Raw genomic sequence first — 14,633 nt, forward strand, 5'->3', positions numbered from 1 at the left:
AAAATAAAAATAAATGTAAAAATAAAATAAAGGAGTATTAAATAATATAACAGAGGGGGTAAGAGATAAAGAGAACAGAGGTGGAAAAGTAAAGGGAGAGTAAGGGGAGAGAGAACGAGCAGCATAAGAGTTCCTAGGAGTTTGTATGTGTACATGAATATTTATTATATAGCTGGTGATATTAAATGGTCTATCAGACAACCCTACCAGAAATAATTATTTTATCCTAAAGTTTTGTCGAGTTCCACGTAAGAAACATAAAAATACAATACAAGGCTTTTATTACAAGTAAATAAATCTGTGTATGTAAATGTATTTATTTATGTAAATAATTTATTAGAAGTACAAAAATGTGTTTGTTAAAATTTAATAAAATTGTAATAGAGATTTTTGATAGTTGAAGAATTTGGGGTCAATAACAGCCTATAGGTTCCACCTACTGACGCTGAACACGTACCTGGGTGGCCAGAGCTGGATTAAGGCTGTGGGGGGGCCCTAAGGTGTACTATAGCTGTAATTTTAGACAAATACACAGACAATACTATGTGCACTACTATTAGGTGCAGGCAGCTCTGCCCTCACCAGTAGTACAGTGTGAAGCAGGACATACCTCCCAACTGTCCTTGTAGTTGGACCAAATCCTAACTAAGAAGACATCCACCACAATTCGGAACTGCCCCACCAGATTCAGGACAGTTGGCAGACTGTCCTACTCTCTCCTACCTGTTCTTGTCACTTCCATCACCTGTGGCTGCTGGTGTCTTAAACTCAGTTATTGCTTGTGTAGATCCTGGAATGTTCGTGAAAATCTAAAACAGCCCTGGCATTAAATCAATAGCACCCACATTTAATAAGTAGGCCTCCCTCCCTGCAAATAGGCCTGAATATAACATTTTATAAAATTAATAATATACAAATTTAATAATATAACTGTTTCTCCCAACTAGCCCTGACATTGAATTAATAGCATACACATTTAATAAAAAGATCCATTTCCCTCCCCACAAAACAGCCCAGCAATAAATTAATAGCATTCACATGTAACCCATTTCGCACAACCATTGCTGACAATTAATATTTCATATTCACGTTTAATAAATTAGCCCTCCTTCTCACCAAACTTAGACCCAAATTAAATAATAAATTAATAGTCCGAAACCAGCACAGCATTTAATTAAAGGTCGCATCAACACACACACACACACACTCTCTCTCTCTTTCCCCCTCTCCCTTCTCTCTCTCCCCTCCCTTTCTCTCCCCCCTCACCTGGTTGCGACTAAATCCCCTTCACCGTAGGTACCTGGTACCTACACTGCATGGGAAATAGCACACTCAGTGTGAGCCAGCTAAATCCCCTTCACCGAAGGTACCTTTTGGCCCCCTGCTGGCCGGGTCATGAATTGGAAGGGGATTTAGCCTGCTCAGTGTGAGCCAGCTAAATCCCCTTTACCGTAGGTACCTGGTACATTGACTGTATGGGAAATAGGATTTAGCCAGCTCTTAGCCACACTTGTACTGTCTTATATTACTGAGGTTGTTTTTGGTGATGGTAGTATCAGAACTAAATAACATGAAAATGGATAGTATAATATGTGAATTTTGTCTTGAATTTGTTTCCAGGTCACCTAAAAAAATAATAATATTTGTTTAGCCATTTATTTTTTAAAGATAAAATGTACTTATTGGGACAACCTTTTAAGAGTTAATTTCTCTTGTGGTTACTCATAAATGATCCATATGGATGTGTAGAGATCTAAAAAACAAGATAATTTTAGAGTGATAAATAGAGAAACTGAAGATACAGGGTCATAAATTGGAAGTAACAGCAAGAAATGCAAACTGAAAGGTCAACTCACAGTAAAGGATAATGTGTAGATATTAGCCCATGAGAAAAGTTATTTGCAATTATTATTTTATGCTAGAACCTTAATGCACATTAGCATTCATTAGCGATATATGAAGAGCCCCCTTTCCCTCTCTATTCACAGAACTTGTTTTCACCAGCAGACAATTATAGTTGCCAACTGTATGGTGTTACTTAGTACTCTCTGGGGCATATTCAATTCAGTCTGGAGCATGTAGATTTGCTTACAGAAGTTGACTATTATACTTGTATAATAAGCATTCAAGTAGGGTCGTAGTCCTGAGAGCGAAGGTAACCTGGAAGAAGCAAATAAAAAAAGCGTCAGCTTGAGCATAGGGTTGGTATGTACAGAGACTGTGATAATAGATGTAACAAGTGAAAATGGATATGACGGCACTAAATACTTTTGTAGTGAAAATATAACTAAAATGGAAGACAGGATGGTTTCAGTAGGACGACAGTAATTGATGATGGAGAGTAGAGAGGTTATTCCTGCAGCAACTATTTGATTGGATTGTAGGGGATCAAGATATCATTACAGCAACATGGAGGTTGCAGCAGTCTGGGGAGTATATAACAAAAATTGCTTTGTAGTACCAGGAAAAATGTTTTATTTTTGCAATAGTAATCAGGGAAATAAAACATAGAAGGAATGATAGGATTTTTATACATAGTCCACTGGGAAACATTGGGATATAGTGTAGGGACCAGTCATACGGACACTATTTAAGCACCTCCCTCCAGAAATGCATTGGTAGCTGTTCAAAAGGACACACCCTCCACCAGTCCAGTGCCTAGTGGGGGCTTACATATACCCAGTATCGCCCACCTGACCCAAGCCCCTTAAGGAAACATGAAGCCTGCCCCAACTGAGGTATCCATTCCTGTGTTCCACATCATCTTGCTAAACCTATCTTCCAACACTGTGGTGGGAAAGGTTAACACTCACAGTCTTGCCGTCCTACAGAGCACTGTGAAGCAGTGACTGCCATTCCAGAAATCACTGCCTGGGAACCCCTGTAGCGATTATGGCCATGTCCTGCAGAGGAATCCAGCACTATGAGTGGGGGCATTAGCGTAAACACCACGTCGTTACCTCCGTTCTTCCGCTCAGCGCATTAAACAATCATCTGCGCTGTGACACTGAAGTCGCTGACTTTGGAGACCACACCAATAATAAAAAAATATGCCCTGCCACCCTGGGCAATTAATGCAAACTGAGGGCCTAACAGGAGAGGGGTATAGAGCAGGAGCACTGTCAGTGAACTTCCAGAATGTCTTATATTGCCCTTTCGCCTGGTCCCTACACTATTCTCCAATGGTTCCTGGTGTCCTACAATGAATGCCTGAAAAATAGCAAAAATTAAGTTATGGATAAGTGAGAAGGCAAAAGTATGACACCTAATAAAGTGCTTAGAAAACTGGATGTATTGTTATTTTTGTGAGATAATTGATAAGTCTTTTATGTACGGTGTTGTGAGAAAATCAATTATACTCATGGCCTGTAATGAAAATATCATCTGAGCAAAATGTGACTAAATACAGTATTTTTTAAAAAACAAAACCACAACATCTATGGCAATAACGGTCTCTGTATTATTATCACATTTGCTGGTAAGGCTGTACTCCTCTTTCAAATAAAAGATGCCTCTTCTCATTTTGAAATAAGAGAGGTGTCAGGATTGAGGCAGAGGGGCCTGTAAAGGAAAAGCTGGTGGGCGACAGTGAGACACGATTGTGGGCACGGGGCCTGTGAGGGAAAAGATAATGAGCACCATGGGGAATATCAGAGAAAAAGAGGATTTATGTACTTACGTTAAATCCGTTTCTCTGATTCCGTCTGGGGGACACTGCTTACCATGGGGTTGTGGAGGGGAGCTTGGGAGTTGGCACCTAACTAGTTAATTTAGTACTGCTGGCAAACCCCTCCCCTTTACAAACCCCCTGCCTCTTCCTGTCCAGTTAGTTTTAACAAGCCCAAGATAAAAAGGGCAGTCACACAAGAACACACAGAAGAAAACAGAAGGGAGGGATCGCAGTGTCCCCCAGACGGAATCAGAGAAACGGATTTAACGTAAGTACATAAATCCTCTTTTCTCCTTCATCCGGTCTGGGGGACACTGCTTACCATGGGGACGTTCTAAAGCAGCCCCCTAAGGGTGGGACTACTCTGAAAGCCCTGCTACGAGCAAAATTTGCATCCGCAGAGGCAAATATATTAAACTGGTAAAATTTGGTAAAGGTGTGGACAGAGGACCAGGTGGCTGCCCTGCAGAGCTGGTCCGCAGAAGCTCCATTCCTTGCTGCCCACGAGGCCCCCACCGATCTGGTGGAATGGGCCGTAAGTCTCTCCGGCACAGCACGGTTAGCATTAATATAAGCTTGCCTGATGGTAGACGTAATCCATCTGGCGATGGATTGTTTTGAGGCTGGCCAGCCTCTCTTATTAGCGTCATAAAGAACAAACAGTGAGTCAGTTCGTCTAATCTGGGAAGTTCTTTTAACATAAATGCGGAGAGCTCTAACCACATCCAACTTTTTCATCGATTGCTGATCCGTATGAGAAGTGGATGAGAAAATCGGAACAATTATTTCCTGGTTTCGATGAAAAGCCGAAACTACCTTTGGCACAAAAGAAGGAAGGGTTCTTAACACTGCTCTGTCCTCGTGGAACACCAAATAAGGTTCCCGACAGGACAGGGCTCGTAATTCAGAAACTCTGCGAGCAGAGGCAATGGCCAGAAGAAAGAGGACCTTCCAGGTCAAACACTTCAAATCCGCCTTGTTCAAAGGCTCAAAAGGGGGTCCCTTGAGCATGTCCAGAACCAAGTTGAGATCCCATGGAGCTGTAGGAGGGACATAAGGAGGCTGTATATGGAGAACTCCTTGGAAAAAAGTCCTAATGTCTGGTAAGTCAGCCAACTTCGTATGGAAAAATATCGAAAGGGCTGAAACCTGAACCTTTAAGGAGCCTAATCTAAGGCCTGCCTCTAAGCCATGCTGAAGGAAAGCTAACAAGCGAGGGAGGTGAAAGGAGGACGAGTGGTATGTCCTACTTTCACACCATCTAATATATGCCTTCCAAATCCGGTGATAGATGCGAGATGACACTGGTTTCCTAGCTCGCATCAACGTTTGAATTACACTGGAAGAAAACCCTCTAGCCCTCCAAAGGCTGGCTTCAACAGCCATGCCATTAAATTGAGCTGATGTAAATTCTGGTGATAAAATGGACCTTGAAGAAGGTCGTGACGATACGGAAGGTGGAATCCCGGACCTTCCGCCATAGATATTATTTCTGCGAACCACACACGCCGTGGCCAGAAGGGGGGTACCAGAATTACTGGTAGGGAACCCTGTCTAACTCGTCTGAGGACGCGAGGAAGCATGGGGATCGGAGGAAACATATCCCATCCTGAATTCCCATGACATCGTCAGGACGTCCACTGCCGCAGCTAGGGGATCTCTTACCATTGCGCAGAACCTGTGGACCTTTTTGTTGTGTCTGGAGGCCATGAGGTCTATGTCTGGAAGACCCCACCTGTGAACCAGAGATTGGAAGACTTCCGGGTGAAGTGACCACTCCCCCGGCATCATCTGGTTTCGACTTAGATAGTCCGCCTCCCAGTTTTCTATTCCTGGAATGAAAACTGCTGATATTGCCGGAACATATAGCTCTGCCCAAACCAATATTTGGGCTGCGATATCCATCGCCGCTGCGCTCCTGGTTCCTCCTTGTCTGTTGACATATGCCACGGCCGTGGCATTGTCGGACTGGATACGGACTGGGTGGCCCTGAAGAAGGGATTGCGCTCCCTGAAGGGCTAGAAGAATGGTCTTCAATTCCAATACATTTATTGGGAGAGCCGACTCCTGAACCGACCAACATCCCTGGAGCCGGAGGTGCAGGACCACCGCCCCCCAACCTTTGAGGCTGGCGTCCGTCGTAGCTATGATCCACGACCAAGGTGCGAAGGATCTGCCCACATTCAAGTGATCCTGGCACAGCCACCACTGAAGAGATGTTCTCGCCCTCTAGGATAGAGAAATCTTCTGAAGATCTAGGCGTAGGTGTGAACCTGACCACTTCGACAATAGGTCCCACTGGAAACATCAAGAATGAGCTCGACCGAAGGGAATGGTCTCGAAGGAGGCCACCATGTTTCCCAGTAGCCTCATGCACAAGTGCATTGAGGGTCTGGGAGAAGACAGAACCTGAGAGGTTACCTTCTGAATAGAGGTGATCTTCTCTACTGGGAGAAATATCCTTTGTTTGCTGGTGTCCATGATGAGTCCCAGGAACACCATGCGTTGACACGGAACCAACTGGGATTTCCTTAAATTTATCAGCCATCCATGGCCCTCAAGAACCGCTTGGGTGCGAGATAGGTGATAGCTTAGGCAACTCTCTGAGGAAGCCTTAATTAGCAGGTCGTCCAAATAAGGAACGACCTGAACACCCTGCAGGTGAAGACATGCTGCCATCACTGACATAATCTTTGTGAAGACCCTTGGCGCTGTTGATAGGCCAAAGGGGAGGGCCCGAAACTGATCCCACCGAAAATCTGAGAAGGGACTGATGGTGGATCCAAATGGGAATATGGAGATACGCGTCCTTTATATCTATGGACGCTATGAACTGATCTTTCTCTAGGCCGCTTATCACTGACCTTAGAGATTCCATCCGAAACTTGTCCACCTTTAAGTAGACATTGAGGCCCTTTAGGTTTAGGATAGGGCGAAAGGAGCCGTCCGGCTTGGAGACTAGGAATAGGTTGGAATAAAACCCTGTTCCTATCTGGCAATCTGGAACCTTGCAGATGACCTTCTGAGCTAGAAGAGAAGCTACACAATCCTGTATAGCCTGTCTTTTTACTGGATCTCGGGAAAGAGGGGTCTGGAAGTAACGGCGTGGAGCCAGTCCTGAAAGGTCTATTTTGTACCCCTCTGAAATAATTTCCCGAATCCAATGATCTTGGGAGGATGCTGCCCACTGTTCGTAAAACAGAGACAGACACCCCCCCACAGGCGCCCCCTGCAATACAGGGTGGTCGTCAGGACGCAGGTTTCTCCTGAGATTTAGGGGCCTGGCGTTTGTATGCAAACGAGGACCTCCCTCTGGTAGAGGAGCCTCTGGAATTGGATTGCCTGCCTCTAAAGGGCTGTCCCCTATGGGGAGAGGCCCCACGAAAGGGCTGACAAAAGGAGCTACCCCTCGGGGTGCGGCTCCTGTTAGCATAAACTGGCAAGGACGTGTTCTTGCCCCCCGTGGCCTGGGAAATAAGGGTATCTAATTCCGGGCCGAACAAACCTGCAGCCGAAAAGGGGATAATTTCAACGGACCTTTTCGATTCCGCATCACCTTCCCAGGATTTCAACCAAAGCGTCCTTCTGGCTGAAATGGAGGCCACCTGAATGGAAGAGGAGACTGCCGCTGAGTTCTGGGCTGCTTCATAAATATACCCCGAAGCCTTCTTTAAGTGTAAGGCTAGGGGAAGAAATTCGGAGTCCTGTAAGGCCTCAGCTAGCTGGTCTACCCATGCCTCCATGGCTCTAGCCACCCAGGCCGAGGCAAATGTGGGTCTAAAGGCAGAACCCGCAGCCGCAAATATGGATTTGAGCTGGGATTCAACCTTGCGGTCATTGGTGTCCGGAAGGGACGCTGAACCCGGGGCTGGGAGCAAGCGAGCAATAGGAATGTCCACCTTGGGAATACTTTCCCCGCGAACCACTTCTTCTTCCTGTAAGGGATACAGGGAAGAGAACCTCTTGGGGATAGAAAATCTTTTATCGGGATGTTTCCATGCCCCTTCAGCGATATCTCTAAGTTCTGCGGAAGGGGGAAAACAGCTGGCCTTCCTCTTGGCCTTTTTAAAGAGACTTCTGTCTCTGGAGGTTACATCTTCCGGTTCCGGGAGATCCAACGCCTGTCTTACCGCTAAAACCAAATTGTTTACAAATTGGCCCCTAGACACTTCTCCCTGCTCTGAGGAATGACCTTGGTCAGTGTCCGAATAAATTTCCCCTTCTTCCTTAGAATCTGAGAGGGTCAATAGGGGATTAACATATCTAGGCCTCTTTCTTTTAGCAGGCGGGGTACTAGAGGGGTCAAGTAGCTGGTTAAGCTTATTCAGCCCTCTGATAAAAGCTGTAGACCATGCCGGTTCTGTAGCAACCAGGGCTGGGTCAGTCTGTAATGAGGATGGTCCCGGCAAACTCAAGGCACTAGAACCTGAGGAAGCCGGGGGGTCTGACTGTAAACTTGCGTTACTAGCCACAGAAGTTGCCACAGTAGTCAGCAACTGGTTAGACTGAAGGACCATTTGAGCTAAAGAGCTAACCGACTGTGTAAGGGAGGTGACCCAGGCCGGTTCCACCGACGGTGGGACTGAAACCTGCGGTATCTGTGCAGTGGAAGCCTCTGCTTCGCATGTCGTGCAGAGCGCCAACGGGTCCCTCTGGGCACTAGGTAATTTAACATTACATTTAGAACATGTGAAATATTTTGGCATAGGGCCCTTTCCCTTATCTGTCATTTTTATAAAGGAAGGCACACCAAGCACACAGATTAAATATAAATCTAGCTGAATATACAGATAGATAGCCAATATATATATAGAGAGAGAGAGAGAGAGAGAGAGAGAGAGAGAGAGTAAAGTAAGCAATGAAACAGAGCAATACCAAGTAAACAACTGATATGTTCTAAAAGTTGTACTTGAAAATAGTAAACACCATAAATATCAATGGCTAGTAGGAGGCTATAATAGTAAACCTGCTAGGCCAGTATAACCACATCAGATATGTGTGTAATAAAGGTGATACTTAGCCAAATGGCCACCCAGTGGAGAAGATCTGACAGCAGTCTGTGCTTTCTCCTCAGCTCTGTTCCTTTTCCCGGGCTTGTACTGGCGCCAAAAGACCTGGGAAGGACCATCTCTCTCTCTCTGAAGGGAGGGGGGAACTCTATGTATTAGCTCCCCCTTCCTGTAGTTCTTTTTTTCCATGTTCTTCTCCTCTTTACTAAAAAAAAAACCTAACATAATAGTGGCAGAGTGGTGGAGACCTCTAGGACAGAGGTCTCCGCAGCTGAAGGTTTCCGACGCCCCCCTCCCATGTCTGAGGGGGGAATCTTGGTTTAGCCCCTTCTCCTCGGCGCTTCTGCCGAAATCCAAGATGGCCGCAGCCATCTTCATTACCCGATAACCAGCGCTCTATGCCTGCAATGGCAGCGCCGGTTATCAGGGAGGCTATGGGAGTGCAGCGGTCCATGAGACCGCTTGTCACTCCCTTCAATCAGGCACCCTGTTTCAGCCCCTGTCAGTGAGAACCGCTGGCTTTCAGCTGACAGGGGAATGCCTGCGCTGCCAAGCTGTGAGTGTGTTCTCTATATTATCATCATCATCATCATCATCATTTATTTATATAGCGCCAACATATTCCGTAGCGCTTTACAATTGGGGACAAACGTAATAAACTAATAAACAAACTGGGTAAAACAGACAAAGAGGTGAGAAGGCCCTGCTCGCAAGCTTACAATCTATGGGACAATGGGAGATTGACACATGAGGTTAAGTATACATTTTGCATCTTGGCCCAGCCAGACTGCAAAGGTAGGGTGACTCATAAGCTAAATGATCCTGTCACACAACAATGTTGGTCCGGGGGTAGTTGTCTTGTGTGAAATTGTGTAACAGGCTAAAGGTAGTGAGGTTAAGATGGTGGTTGAGGAATATTATAAGCTTGTCTGAATAGGTAGGTTTTCAGAGAACGCTTGAAAGTTTGTAGACCAGAGGAGAGTCTTATTGTGCGAGGGAGAGAGTTCCATAGAGTGGGTGCAGCCCGAAAAAAGTCCTGTAACCGGGAATGGGAGCATGTAATGAGGGTGGATGAGAGACGCAGATCTTTTGCAGAACGGAGTTGCCGAGTTGGGAGATATTTTGAGACAAGAGAGGAGATGTATGTTGGTGCAGCTTTGTTGATGGCCTTGTAGGTTAGTAAAAGTATTTTATATTGGATTCGGTAGAAGACAGGCAGCCAGTGTAGAGACATACAGAGTGATTCAACAGAGGAATAGCTATTTGCAAGGAAAATCAGTCTTGCCGAAGCATGCAAAATAGATTTTAGGGGTTTGAGTCTGTTTTTGGGAAGACCAGTAAGGAGGGAATTGCAATAGTCAATGCGGGAGATGATTAGTGCATGAATTAAGGTTTTAGCAGTGTCTTGTGTGAGATATGTGCGGATTCTGGAAATGTTCTTTAGATGTATGTAACATGATTTAGATATAGAGTCAATGTGGGGAACAAAGGATAGGCGTGAATCAAGGATTACACCTAGGCAGCGAGCTTGTGGGGTGGGATTTATGGTCATGTTATCAACAGAGATAGAAATGTCAGGTATGCTCTTGTTGGCGGGTGGGAATATTATTAACTCTGTTTTAGAAAGATTAAGTTTGAGTTGACGAGAGGACATCCAAGATGAAATGGCAGAAAGACAGTCAGTTACACGGGACAACACAGATGTCGAGATATCAGGAGAGGATAGATAGATTTGGGTATCATCCGCATAGAGATGATACTGAAAGCCAAAGGAACTTATTAGATTTCCAAGAGAAGCGGTATAGATAGAGAACAGCAGAGGACCTAGCACCGAGCCTTGTGGTACTCCAACTGATAGGGGAAGCGGAGCAGAGGTGGCTCCAGAGAAATTAACAGTGAAAGAGCGATTAGAGAGGTAAGATGAGAACCAGGATAGAACTGTGTCTTGAAGACCTAGGGATTGCAGCGTTTGTATGAGAAGAGAGTGGTCAACGGTGTCAAATGCAGCCGAGAGATCAAGGAGAATTAGGAGAGAGTAATGGCGTTCAGTCTTAGCAGTGATCAGATCATTAACAACCTTGGTCAGCGCAGTCTCTGTGGAGTGTTGAGAACGAAAGCCAGACTGAAGAGGATCCAACAGGTTGTTTGCGGAAAGAAAGCGTGTGAGGCGAGTGTAGGCAAGTCTCTCTAGAAGCTTGGAGGGGCAAGGGAGCTGAGAGATGGGACGGTAATTTGAGAGAGAGTTTGGGTCAGAGTTTTGTTTTTTTAGAATAGGAGTAATCACTGCATGCTTGTATAGTGATGGAAAGATGCCAGTAGAGAGTGAGAGATTACAGATTTGAGTTAGAGGTGAAATGAGCACAGAAGACAGGGATCTACCAATTTGCGAGGGAATAGGATCAAGAGGACAGGAGGTAGAGTAGGAAGATAAGAAGAGCGTAGAAATTTCCTCTTCATTTGTGGGGTCAAATGAAGAAAGGGTGTCAGAGGGTAGAGGGAAGGAAATGAGCTGATGGCTTGTTGAGGAAGAGGATACCATTTCTAGTCTGATCTTGTCAATCTTGTCCTTGAAGTAGGAAGCAAGATCCTGAGCACTGATAGTAGATGGAGGGTTCGGGGTGGGAGGATTGAGAAGATGATTAAATGTATTGAAAAGGCGTTTGGGGTTAGAAGCCTGAGCATAGATAAGAGATTGAAAGTATGTTTGTTTTGCAGTGTCCAGAGCATTTCGATAGGAGTGGTAGACAGAAGTATATGTGAAGAAGTCATTAGAGCTTCGAGATTTACGCCAGTGACGTTCTGCTTTACGGGACAGTTTTTGAAGATTTCGTGTTGCTTTGGTGTGCCACGGTTGACATCGAAGTCGACGTGTAGTATGAAGTGTCGCTGGAGCCACTTGATCAAGGGCCGTTGCTAAGGCTAGGTGAAAATGAGGTACTGCCATCTCAGGGGATGAGAATGTAGAGATAGGGGAGAGAAGGTGTTGGAGAGAGGTGGAAAATTGTTGAAGATTAATAGAATTAAGATTTCTACGAGTATGAGGAGGCTTGGTTGAGTTAGACAGTAGAGAGGTTAGAGCAGTGGGGGTGAGAGTGTAGCTGATAAGGTGATGATCCGAGAGGGGGAAGGGTGTATTAATAAGATTAGAAACTGAGCATAGTCTAGAGAAAACAAGATCAAGGCAGTGGCCATCCTTATGAGTAGATGATTCAATCCACTGGGAGAGGTCAAGTGAGGATGTTAGAGAGAGTAGTTTGGAAGCAGCTTTGGAAGGTGGGTTATCAATAGGGATGTTGAAGTCACCCATGATGATGGTGGGGATGTCTGAAGATAAGAAGTGAGGGAGCCATGCAGAGAAATCCTCAATAAATTGTTGGTGTGCTCCAGGGGGACGATAGATCACCGCAACACGTAGGGAGAATGGATTAAAAATGCGAATAGCATGTACTTCAAAAGATGTGAACGTGAGTGATGGGACATTTGGTAGAACTGTGTATGTGCACTGTGGGGAGAGAAGTAGTCCAACCCCACCTCCTTGTCTGCCTTCAGGTCTGGAGGTGTGGGTGAGATGGAGGCCACCATGTGAAAGTGCTGCAGGTGAGGCAGTGTCTGATTGCATGAGCCATGTTTCTGTTATTGCCAGAAGGTTGAGGTTGTATGAGAGGAAGAGATCATGAACGGAGGTAAGTTTGTTACAAACAGAGCGTGCATTCCAAAGGGCACATTTAAAGGACTTGGGAAGAGAGGGGAGACAGGTGATGTGTTTGAGGTTTGCTATAGAACGGTAGTGTTCTGATGTATGTGTGTGTGAGGAGTGTGGGGGACCTGGATTAGGTGATATATCACCAGCTAATAGAAGCAGAGTGAGCGAAAGATAGGCAAGGGGATTGTAAGATGTGTGACTTTTTATTTTCTGGCGACAGGTGGAGGCTGTACTTGTTAGAGATAATAAATAGGACAACAGTTCATGGGTGTTAAATAGAGGTGAGTGGAGTAATGCAGGTGCAATATGAACAAGTTTGTGTGTTGGTGGAGGGGTGAAAGATGACACAGTCCTAAAGATCATGCCATGAAATGAGACTAAGAAAAGCAATTTGTGAAACATTGTGATAAAAGGGGTAAAAGCAAAAAGCAAGGGTATTTTAAGAATTACCTCTTAGCAGTCTTCCATATAAATAGACAAGTAGTGCAGAAATAGGCTGTGGCAGATGTTGCTTATTGCTGGGAGTAAAATCAAGTCAAATGTAGTCCAATGTTTGTCCAACTGTGTTGTCTAACTGTGCATTTTCATCCACTTTGTGAGAAAATCCCACTTAGTGCAGAAATCACACACGTCTAACCCCACATACGTCTCCCCATAGACGCGTCTCCCCATAGAACACACTCCAACGCTGCCACCTGAAAAAAGTCAAAAGTAAAAGAAAAAAATTATTCTTTTTAAACATTAAACTATGCAGTAACAAAAAGGCTGCCCAAACTCCAGGGCACCTAAAATAAACAGGAAGAGGCAGGGGGTTTGTAGAGCGGAGGGGTTTGCCAGCAGTACTAAATTAACTAGTTAGGTGCCAACTCCCAAGCTCCCCTCCACAACCCCATGGTAAGCAGTGTCCCCCAGACCGGATGAAGGAGAAAGATGGTGTGTTGTCATGTGTAACGCCTTGCAGCGTCACACATGCCCCCCTGTGCCAGCGCTACAACCATCACACATGCCCCCCTGTGCCAGCGCTACAACCATCACACATGCCCCCCTGTGCCAGCGCTACAACCATCACACATGCCCCCCTGTGCCAGCGCTACAACCATCACTCATGCCCCCCTGTGCCAGCGCTACAACCATCACACATGCCCCCCTGTGCCAGCGCTACAACCATCACACATGCCCCCCCTGTGCCAGCGCTACAACCATCACACTACAGTACCTACACTGAATGGGATTTAGCCGCTACCCCCCTTCCCATCTGAGAGGTCTCTTAGATTTGGACCTGACGGATCATACTCACATTACAGATCGGGGAGTGCAACACATCTCTGAGCTAACAAACCTGAGTCCTCCCTGTGTAACACATCAGTGTCAGACTGCTCCATCTACGGGACTGAAGCTCTTGAAACACTTAAGCCTGGACTGGACTAAAGTGACCAGTAGAGGGGTATTGTACCCCCCATCTTCCACACCTCCAGGTTCTTGGTCTCTCCTATATAGTTCTTGGTGATAATTTGCTAAAGCTGGGTCACCGGAACTGCAAAAATCTTTTGAAAGTCAATTTGACTCGAACTTAATCTCGCTAAAACCGAACTTATTGTTTTTCCTCCCGCTCATTCCCCCTCCCCTTCCGACCTTTCTATCTCTGTTCTCAACTCCTCTATTTTCCCTGTTCCTCAACTTCGCTGCCTCGGTGTCATCCTTGACTCCACTATCTCCTTTGCTCCTCACATTCTCTCTCTCGCCAAATCCTGCCGCTTCCAGCTGCGGAATATCGCACGAATTTGGCCCTTTCTCTCCCAAGATGCCACTAAGGCTCTTGTCCACGCTCTTATCATCTCCCGCTTGGACTACTGCAACCTCCTCCTTACCGGCCTCCCCCGCACTCATCTCGCTCCCCTTCGCTCTGTACTTAATGCAGCCGCTCGGCTCATTTTCCTTTCTCGCCGCTCCTTTTCTGTCTCCCCCCTATACCAATCCCTTCACTGGCTCCCCTTCCCCTACAGAATAGTGTTCAAGCTCCTCACACTTACTTTCAAGGCCCTCTCCAACTCCACTGCTCCCTACATCTCCAACCTTATTTCCATCCACGCTCCATCCCGCCCTCTGCGTTCGGCTAATGACCGTCGCCTCACCTCCCCCCTGGTTACCTCCTCCCATGCTCGCATCCAAGACTTCTCCCGCGCTGCCCCCCTTCACTGGAACCAGCTCCCCCGCTCCATCAGAACATCCCCCAACTTGTCCAGCTTTAAAC

The sequence above is a fragment of the Mixophyes fleayi genome, chromosome 12 (assembly GCF_038048845.1).
Source record: "Mixophyes fleayi isolate aMixFle1 chromosome 12, aMixFle1.hap1, whole genome shotgun sequence".
NCBI lineage: Eukaryota > Metazoa > Chordata > Amphibia > Anura > Limnodynastidae > Mixophyes > Mixophyes fleayi.